The sequence below is a fragment of the Magnolia sinica genome, chromosome 3 (genome assembly GCF_029962835.1).
Source record: "Magnolia sinica isolate HGM2019 chromosome 3, MsV1, whole genome shotgun sequence".
In the NCBI taxonomy this organism is placed as follows: domain Eukaryota; kingdom Viridiplantae; phylum Streptophyta; class Magnoliopsida; order Magnoliales; family Magnoliaceae; genus Magnolia; species Magnolia sinica.
This window is the reverse complement of record NC_080575.1, coordinates 116,747,418-116,757,962: the sequence shown is the minus strand read 5'-3', so window position 1 is coordinate 116,757,962 and position 10,545 is coordinate 116,747,418. Positions and strand designations below refer to the sequence as shown.

General features: G+C 39.6%; 1 pseudogene; it reads right to left on the bottom strand.

Moving 5' to 3' along the window:
• Window positions 1-7,675: 7,675 nt before the first annotated feature.
• On the bottom strand, window positions 7,676-9,723 carry LOC131239107 (large ribosomal subunit protein uL11-like; annotated as a pseudogene).
• Window positions 9,724-10,545: the final 822 nt, after the last annotated feature.

Genomic DNA, 10,545 nt, shown 5'->3' with positions numbered 1-10,545 from the left:
CAAGGCCTTACGCATGGCTTAGTGGTGGACTCATAAGAGTTTCAACACTAAAGTCAGGGCTCCGAGTGACTATTGTAGAGCGTCTAGGTGCGTACGCAGGAAAAAAAAAAAAAAAAACAAAAACAAAATCATAAGGCTGACAAAAATTAGATTAGGCTAATATTTGTTTGTTTGGAAATCACTTTACCGTCCTTTATGACCGGTTTGAATGATATATAAATAGAAAGGTAGACACGAGTAGGTTTCAATGATAAGCATTGCCCCCCTACTTTCTCCCATAATGTGGTGATGGGCCAGTGGAGTTCTTAGAAATGTCATTATTAGCTTCATCTGGCTTCCAACCGCATGGTAACTTTTTATGGTCAAGTCTCAATTTAGATTAAGGGTGTGGTAGGATTTGATTGGGTGATGCACCGCTGTGGACCGTGCAAAACATGTTTGAATGTTGTTTAGCCAAGTGGCTTATTTCCAATGATGACACTTGGCTAATCAAATCTTACCCGTTCCAAAATATGCATTTATGCTTTCATTTGTGCGGAGATGTTGCTGGGTAACTCATTAGTGGGTGTTGCCCTGGCCATGGGGCCCACCTTGATAGATGTGTTGTATATATATGCCATTCATTAGTTTTCTCATTTCATGCCATAGTCCGGAAATAAAATATATTCAAATCTCAAGTAGACTACACGGGAGGGATTGAATGCTTAAAGACTTCTTAGGTACTGCCAAAGTTTTGGATAGATATAATGTTTGTATATTTCTTTCATCTAGGTTTTTTTAACCTTATCAACAAATTGCGTGGCAAATAAATATTACAGTTGGCTCAATGAAGTTTTTAATAATGGTCCATGACCACTGTTTCCTGTTATGTGGTCCACTTGACATTTGGATATATATAATTTTTTGGACCATGCCTTAAAATGAGTTGAAATTTTTTTTAGACAACGTGGAATGTATACCTCAAGGTGGGGTCAATGATCAAGGCAACCCACTAATTTGTGGGAGTGGATTAGGTTACCTGGGTGTTACCCTTAGCTTAGGGCCCACCTTAATGATTTATCATATATCCACACCGTCTATCCTTTTTTTCAGCCTATTTTAAAAGGCCGCCCCAAAAAATTAAGCAAATCCAAATCTCAGGTGGACCACACCACAGGAAACAGTGTTGATTGAACAATTATTGTTAAAAACTTCTTAGGTCCAACGGTAATTTTTTTTTGCCATCCAACTTATTAATAAAATCAACCGGATGGAGTTGAGATTTGGATCTGCTTAAGTTTTAGGATCACAACCTAAAATAAGCTGTAAAAATGGATGTGAGGTGGAGATATACTGCACATTCATCAAGGTGGACCCCACAAGAGTAACAACCACTGCAGTGTTACCCGGGTAACACCTAATCCACTTCCCCTGACATGTTACTCAGGTAACACCTGCTCCGCTCCCCCGTTTTGAGGAGCGGCTGAGCCGTGAGTCCCGCGAGAGTTCACTCGCGCGAATTTTTAATTCTGATGCAGACTATTTTTGACCATCCGACATTCCGTTTGGCGCGTAAAGTTCCCCAGCGACGGTTGCGATTCGAGAGCTCTTGAGCCGTGAGTTGTGCCTTTTTACTCCGTTTCCCAAAAATGACATTGCACGCGCTAACTGGGAGCCGTTGGATGGATGCCACAAAGCATCCGACGGCTTTTTTTTCTGAGATGTTCTCGCGCTTTATGTTACCGTTAGGTGAGAGAATATTCCGATATAACTAAAACGAAAGGTGTCCCGCAGGGACACACCAATGGATGTCTCCTTCAGTCCCCACCGGACAACGGGTTGGTGATCGCCTAATGGTTGGTAGGCCGTTCCCATCGTGGATGGGCCCGCTGCAAATGGCTTTATGAAGGATCCAAAACTTACCTCCCCAGCTTAGACCTTGCATGTACGGACTGATCATTTGAGGACGAAAATGCCCCTGCTGCGCTAACTATAGCTACGGATATAATTCGTAGCCGTAGGTCCGCTTAGAAAAGCAGGGGTATTTTCGTCCTCAAATGCTCTGACCGTACGTGCAAGGTCTAAGTTGGAAAGGTAAGTTTTGGAATCATAAAAGACGCTGGATAAAAGATGGGTCTACAATGGTAATTTTCTCTTTTAATCTAAATGGGGAATGGTTGCACGCCTCCCCAACGTATGGTAATTACCATACCGAACTGCATGGGCCCGCGAGTTACGTGTCAGCGTCATCTACCCCGTCCACTAGATGGGCCTCCCTTATGTTAGCCCTCTCTGAAAATCCAGACCGAACAGTGACTCATTCAGAGGGGCGCCTCTAGAGAAACTTCTAGATGAAATGTGAGAGGTTGGTTATGTTTCATCTGTCAGCTAATCGATTCAACAGGTGAGTCCCACCAGCATTAACGGTCTCACCGAAAAGCAAACTACTTAGAATTTTAAGTTGGCCACAATAAATGAATATATAGGTTTATATAGGTTTTAGTTGTTATTGAACTTTACTCTGTATGGCTTGCCCGACCTAAGTTTTATTATTGTAATGATTCCTGAAGTGTACGGCTCTCACGAGGAGTTGCACAAGGTGCACGGTTTGGATATCACCAACTGATCATGACCCTCGATTTTTTTTTGGGTTTTTGAAATTAATAGCCCCATATTATGACGTAGTCATGTACGAGCCTACCCTTTCCTAACTTTCTTTGACCTTCAAAGGATTAAAAAACGTGTCACGTTTGCTCCTGGCATAGTTGGCTCTCGTCGTAAAAGGAGAAAGGGTTTTTTTTTTTTTTTTAAAGAAATTTGGATTTCATGAAAAATAAAGATTTTGCATACTCCTTTATTGATCTAATCTATTAGTTTTTATCCGACAAATATAAAGTTATGGAGAGATTTTTTAAATTTTTTTATTGAAGTTCTGTGTGGCACACAAGTACATTAACATTGTGCGCTAATTCTAAACTATTTCTTCTGGCATGATTCATCTGTGATAAGTTTTTCTCTCAAACTTAGGGCAATGATATGAAATTAAAATATTTTACATGTGAACGGGATTGATTTTCTTCAGTGAACCCAACATAAGATATGAATTGATTCAAAATATGGGCTCTTACAATACGAGAATTATTTTACTATTTCTTTCTTCTTCTTCTATTTTCATTGGAGGGAAGGATTGTGTTTTTTTTGTTTCTTCTTCATTTCTCAGTTCCCTCTATATAGTTGTTTTTTTTTTTACTATTATTAATGAATGATGAGAGTTTGCACAATATAGGTGTGTGGTATTATCATTTGTGTTTGTTTTTTTGTTTTTATTTGATTGGTATGATTGGTAAGAGTTTGTAAAAGGAACGAGGATGTGGTGGTTCCCTTTATAGTTGTCATGTTTTTTTTTTTTTTAGATAAATTGTGGTAGTTTGTGAAATATATGAATATGGGGTTCCAAGTTTTTGTTTTTTTGTATAAATGATGAGGTAACATGAATCGCAAATATTCATTGTGGACTGCTGACATTAACGGTGGTCTACTAATATTCACTATGAGCAATCGATATTACCAGTGAACCACCGATATTCAATTGGTCTTGGAATATCAACGATCCTCAAATGAATATTAGCGATCTCCAACTAAATATCAATAGTCCACGCTGAATATGAACGGTCCTTAATTGAATACCAGCACTCATCAACTAAATATCGATGATTCAAGCTAAATATCAACAGTCCTTAACTGAATATCTGCAGTCTTTACTCTGCTAATATATGCAGTTCATACTGAACTCCATTAATAATATTAGTGGTTTTCTATTAATATTCACAGTCCTTACTGAATATCAGCAATCCACTATTAATATCTCCAGTTCACAATAATTTTTGTGATCCATTTTGTCTTACACTTCAAACAACAAAAATGGAACCCCAACACTCTCATTATTTTCACAAATTCTCAACATTCATACAAAAAAAATAAATCCACAACAATTATAAATAGAACCACCACACCCTTCTCCTTTATCACAAACTTCCACCAATCATACCCAACCAGACCAAAAAATTAATAATAATAAATAGCATAAAGGGAAGCACCACACCTCTGATCTTTCACAAACTTCCATAATTTAATATTCATTCATTACAAAACTTCATCTATTAAAACATTCTTCCAAGCCCTTATCATTTTCACAAACTCCTACCATTCATATCCAAAATAATAATAATTATTATTATTATAAAGAAAACCATCACACCCTCGTCTCTTTCACAAACTCTCATCCCTCATATAAAAATAAAAAAATAAAAAAATAAAAAACAACCATCAAGGGAACCAAATAAGGAAGAAAGAAGTATGAAATAATAATGAATAAGGAAGAAGAAAATGAACAAAATAAAAAACATCATCCTCCCTTCTCATGAAAAAAATCAATAAAGAAGAAAATAACCAAATGGCCCCCGTTTAGCAATGACTCCATGTTTTATAACCAGCCACATCTTATGCGGGGCGTGCTAAGTTGTAGTGAAATAAATTTATCCTATCCACCTGTAAAAGGTTTTAATTTTATTTAATTGGCTTAATTTTAAGGGCAAAGCTTATCACAGGTAGACTACATAAGATAAAACAGTTTAAAATTAAAGCATAATGTTAGTGTAATTGTGAGCCATAGAAAATCATATCATGAATTCACAATTATTTGATTAAAATGAATGAATCATATCAGCCAAGAGGTATGTCAAATTCTAATTTTTAACAAGGCTTACGCCTTTTTTCTTCTTTTTTTTATTTTTATAAAGAAAATATCTCCTTTTGACATGAAAATGGACATACCAAGGTCAACTATGATAGATGGACATTATTATCTTCTTAAAAAAATAATAAATAAATAAATTTTTAGGGCTAAAAAACTTATGTCCAGTAAGGATGTGCTCCTGCGATGACAAGTCACACTAGGGGACCATTTGGACCTAAACTCCCAACCCGTCTTCTTTTTGCCAAAAGCTTTTATGTACAATTGGTTGAGATGAGGTCCACTGAGCTTATAACTTCGAACCTATTAAGTGCACGCGAAATCCAACCCTTCCAATAGGTTCGCCCTAAGTGATGATGACCTAGTTTAAACACCAGGCCTATCTACTCATCAAGTGTTCCACACCATAGAAAATAATGTCTAGCATTGATAAATAGTAAAATACAAGTATGATTCACTCAATCAGTGGATATGGCTGATTTTTGTATAAGATGATCCCAGTTATAAGGCCAACCTATTGGACGGATTGGATGTTGCACACGCCTGACAGGTTGTAAGTCATGTACTAGGTGGACCGAAGCTTAGAGTCTAGCCTGTTGGACTTGAGACTTTCCCTATTTAGGCCAACAGTAGGTCGATTTGGTGAGATCTGTGCTGGTAAACACCTACGACGGTCGTTTCCCATGTCTTTTTCTGTTTTAACCGATGGGTCTCAATCCGTCGGGTGGAATATTTGCATTCTAGCCCATCCCACGAATTAGCTACTCACATCGTCGGACGTCCCCGATTTCTGTAGGCTCCACCATGATCTATGTGTTGTATCCACACCGTCCATCCATTTGAAGAGATCATTTTAGGGCACTGGCAAAAGAATGAGACAGATCCAAGCCTCAGTGGCCCCTGCCACGGAAAACAGTGGGGATTGAACGCCTACCATTAAAAACTTCTTAAGGGCCACATGATTTTTCAATCAAGCTGATATTCACGTTTTTCGTTTGTCCACGTCTGTGTTAACTTATAAACACGTCAGGATTCAAATAAACATCATGGTGAGCCAGAAAAGTTTCAACGGTCCGCATCACTGTCCCACTATTTTCTGCGTTGGGTCCACTCCAGCTTTGGATCTGCCTCGTTCTTTGGCCATGCATTAAAATTCTCTCTAAATAGATAAACAACCTGGATACAACATATACATCATGGTGGGGCCCACAGAACTTGGTGACGCGTAGCTAATCCCCGTCCATCCAAAACCTGGTCCAAAGCATAGCATTCCAGCAACCATATCAATATCATGGTGTGGGGCAGCAGAATGCTCTTTTGAGTTTGGAAGACGCTCGAAGGGGTGGATCATGGACACGTGACAGCATGGAACACGTGTCTGGGATCCAAACCATGTGCTACTTGGCTCTATAGTATCCTTCGTTATCCCACAATAGTCGCTGGCACACTAACATGGTAGTCTAAGGTATGCTGATTGTTGAGTACAGGCCACCGGTAATTTTCTTTATATCCGTCTTCTGACCGTACAAATGTGGCCCACACAATGAGTACATGAGCGTATCGCGAGGAGGTGTTGATGGTCTACCCTACCTAATTTTTAGAATTGATCTCACGTGAGTGCATCACATCAGCAAGTGCCACAACTCACCTCTTCAATTATCATTGCACAAATCCCAATAGCTCTCAATGCAGTACCTGCCTTCTCCCTGGAATTTAGGGCTGTCGATCGGCCGGGCTTGGGGTAAGTCTCCGCCCAGATTTTTAACTGTTATGAGGCTGGGCTGTGGGGTCAGCCATAATCAAAATTCTGATTTTCCGTTATATTAATTATTATAAATAGTACATGATAAAGAAAATAAAGAAACTTGAGATGAAAATATTAATTTTATAAATTCAAATTTGGTTTAAATAATTGAAAATGTAATTATTATTCGTCTCAAATGATTTCAATAACTACTTGAGAAAGATTATAAATTATTTTTAAGATACAATGAATTCAACTTGTTATGGGTAAAAATGGACTAGCTAAAGAAAAAAGGTCAGCTCAGATATATTTGCGGAACACGAGGTCGGCCAACGCCGGTCATAACAATTGAGCTCGTCAATGATCAAGGAAGAGAGGTCGGTCACCTACTACATATGAAGGCAGATTGGCTATTTACATAATGATAAGGGGAGGAACGAAGCTCATCCGAATATCCAGGTCGACCAAGACCACATCGGACTCTTGACACAGGTCGGCGGGTCGGCCATCTACTGCAATGATAAGATGAGGCTCGAAACTCATCTGAGTATCCAAGTTAGCCAAGACTACCTCGGCCTTCTACTGCACATCTTCGCATAATTAGATCTTATCTAAAAGATCCGCCTGATATCTTCTCCAAAGATTTAGGATGATATCCGCGACATGCTTGGGATCCATCGATATTAACCAAGGATCTCGAGAGATTTCCCTCATGCATTTGGGATTCCAATTCCTCTACGGCACGTCCCTACTAAATAGGGAGATTTCATCTACGTCACCACCTCTCCTTAACTACAAATATGAGCATTTCTAATGGTGAAAGGTATGCAAAATCTTTCACCCAAAACCTCTCGATACTAACAAACCTATATTCATCGCCTGACTTTGGCATCGGAGGTTCCCCTGCTCCAACCAAGGTCTCCTTTGTCTTCTTCCTGTGCAGGTACTCAAAGATCTAAAAAGTATGGACTAGATTTTTGCATAAGCAGTTTGGCGCCGTCTGTAGGAACGACGTCAACAAAGATAAGATCATGGTTGATAAATGTAACTACTCTTTTTCAACTAGTTACATGTGAAAGCGTTATGTGGATAAGCGGTTATTCTCTCATCTATCCCGGAAAGATATAAATAATAGAAGCAAATTTAGAGCAAAAGACCCCCTCTCAGAATCCAAAAATCAAACTTTAAAAAAAAATAAAAAAAAAAATCAACAATTGTATCATTGAATATAAAAGATCGAAAGGCTACATTCCAAGACCATAGTATCCAAATAACCTTGTGACTGAAACCTCAAAAATCCGGAGATCTCCAACAAAACTTCTAAAATCCTTATCACGGATAACAGTATCTAACAGAAGAAGAAAAATCAAGCAAGCTAAAGAGAGGGGGAGAGAGAGAAATAAATTCAATAACCCCCTTATTCTCAAATCTCTGCCTCCTTCCACTCATTCTGTCGGCACCTTAACATCCCTGTCCGCAATCTCTTGCTACAAGTCCTTGGGACCCTTCCCGTTGACAGTGCAGCCCACTGAGACGCATGTGCCGAGGATCCCCTTGATGGTGTCGCTGCGGTCCATGGCCATGGATCGTGGCCGCATAACCTGAACGATCTCAATGATGTCATCGATGGAAATGTTGTCGGAGTGCTTGATGTTCTTAGTCTTCTTGCGGTCACGCTCGGGCTCCTTGAGGACCTTAATGACAAGGGTAGCGGCGGACGGGACAACGAAAACCTTGGCTTGCCGGTTCTACACGGTGAGCTTGACGGTGATGTGGAGGCCCTTCCAGTCCTTAGCCGTCTCCTTAGCAATGTCTTCTCCGATCTTCTTCGGCAAGAGGCCGAGTGACCCGATCTTCGGGGCCAGCGAGCTGGCGGCCCCCACCTTGCTGCCGGTAACTCGGACGTACACATCCACGACCTAGGAGGGGTCGAATTTTGGAGGCCTGATTTCAGAGCTAGGGTTAGGGTTTTCTCCTCTGGAGGAAAGGTGGGGCAAGAAGAGGGTCCAAGAATCAAACTACAAATCTAGTGCAATGTTGTGTATCTAAGATTAATTAGTCTTACATTATTTAGCAGTTGCGAACACTTAGGATATATTTAGTTTCAGTATGTCCCTGTGCATATGACAGACCAACTCTTAGCAGTTTTAACACTCTGGATTTCGAGGGTTGAGCAAAACTCAACTCCTGAGATCCAGCACATCACTTATGCAACATAGATAATAATGTTTAGATGTTGTCCCTATCAATGTATTAATCATGAATGAGATTATACTAAAACAATATATCATATTCCAAATATAATTAAATTTAGCAAGCGGAAGACCGAAACACTTATATATCTAAACAGGTAAATGTCCTACAACATCCAGAGTATGATTATGTAGTCGGACTGAATAAGTACATGTATTGTTTCAAAATAGGCAAAATATCAAAATGTAAGTGTCCAACTAATCCATGTGCCCCTGTATCCCATCGAATCAGCACGAGGTCTACATAGACCCGCCTGATAGCTGAACATAGGAGAATTCCTCCTCCTCATCTATGAAGTCCAACTCAACCGCATAGACTTCGTCATCACCTGCATCTACAACAAAGACTGGTTGGTGTTTTAAAACACCGTCCCAGGGTGGGAGTGAGTGATCAACTCAGTGGTACTATAAGGTAAATGCTAACATGTTATCAATTCAATCAAGCAGTAATGATAAAGCAGTACAACAATCATTCCCTAACTACTCTTATTAATGCAGGGGTGGAATGCAGTAATGATGCATGCCCTCGCACGAAGCTCCCTCGCAAGCGACTCCGATAACCAAGTTCGTGCATGACAACCTCCCTAAAGTGCAACTTCCTCGCCAAAGCACATGCAATGGGGTGCATGGTCGTGTTAGCAGAGTACTTAATTAATCTCATTCATACAGCAGGTTTGGAAAGCTAAGGTACCTCCCTTTATATGATTGACTCAACCGAAGGATCCATCTAGGGTTGTCAATCCTAGTTATTCACATACAATAGGCAAGTTGTAGGGCATTACCCCTAATGAAAAGCAGTAGATAGGCAAATTTAAGAGTTTATACTCGCGGTCACTATGGGGAGGCTCGTCACCTCAGCGTAGGCCGACAGCTCGAACACGTGTCCCATAACACTATGCCCGACTCACGAGTTTGGGTCGCTCACTGGTCACTACGGGGAGGCTCATCACCTCAGCGTAGGCCGACGGCTTGACTACGATGTCCCATATCACCATGTCCGGCTCATGAGTCTTAGCAGATCGTGGTACCATGGTTAAAATGGGTCTTTACATTAGTAAGTAATACCTTAGATTTAAGTATTGATGTCCATACATGGTAAACGCACAATAGGCCTATCAGTTTATTAAACAAGTTCAATTGGTACGAGCGCACGCTGACTTAATCGACATGGAGCGCATAAGCACTCCACGTGGCCTAACCACTATCGACAATCGTCGTACGACCCGAATTCATCAGACATATCGAATGTAGCGAGACTAATTCGACCACTCGAACGGGAATTGTTACCGATTGTCTGGACTACGTTGTAGTCTCAATCTTACTCAGACGTAGCATGTAAATACATGTGATAATCATATTAGCATTTGACAGACAATTTAAGTGAATTTCTCATTTAACCATTTCGCTAAACACATTGAGCATATTACCAAATATTTGCATTTAATCCATAAATCGTGCAGTCGAAATTGAGATTACATGAAGGAAACTATACATATGGATAAGTTAATTGAGGATCATATCTCAATACCCTTATTAAATACAATTCATCAACAATTTCTCATTCAGACATTTAATCAAACACTTAGACTACACAGTACCAAATACATAGACTAGATTAGTTACAATATATTATGGCAAATCCTTACACGAAGAGATCGTCATACATACGACAAACATAAATCCTAGATTTATAATTATGACAAGTACAAATCACAGTTTCATGTTCATTCAAACATTTCAACAAACACATAGAATGCATCTTGTATTCAACATAGTTCACACATGCATAATATATCGAAAACGTTGTAACTAAGATC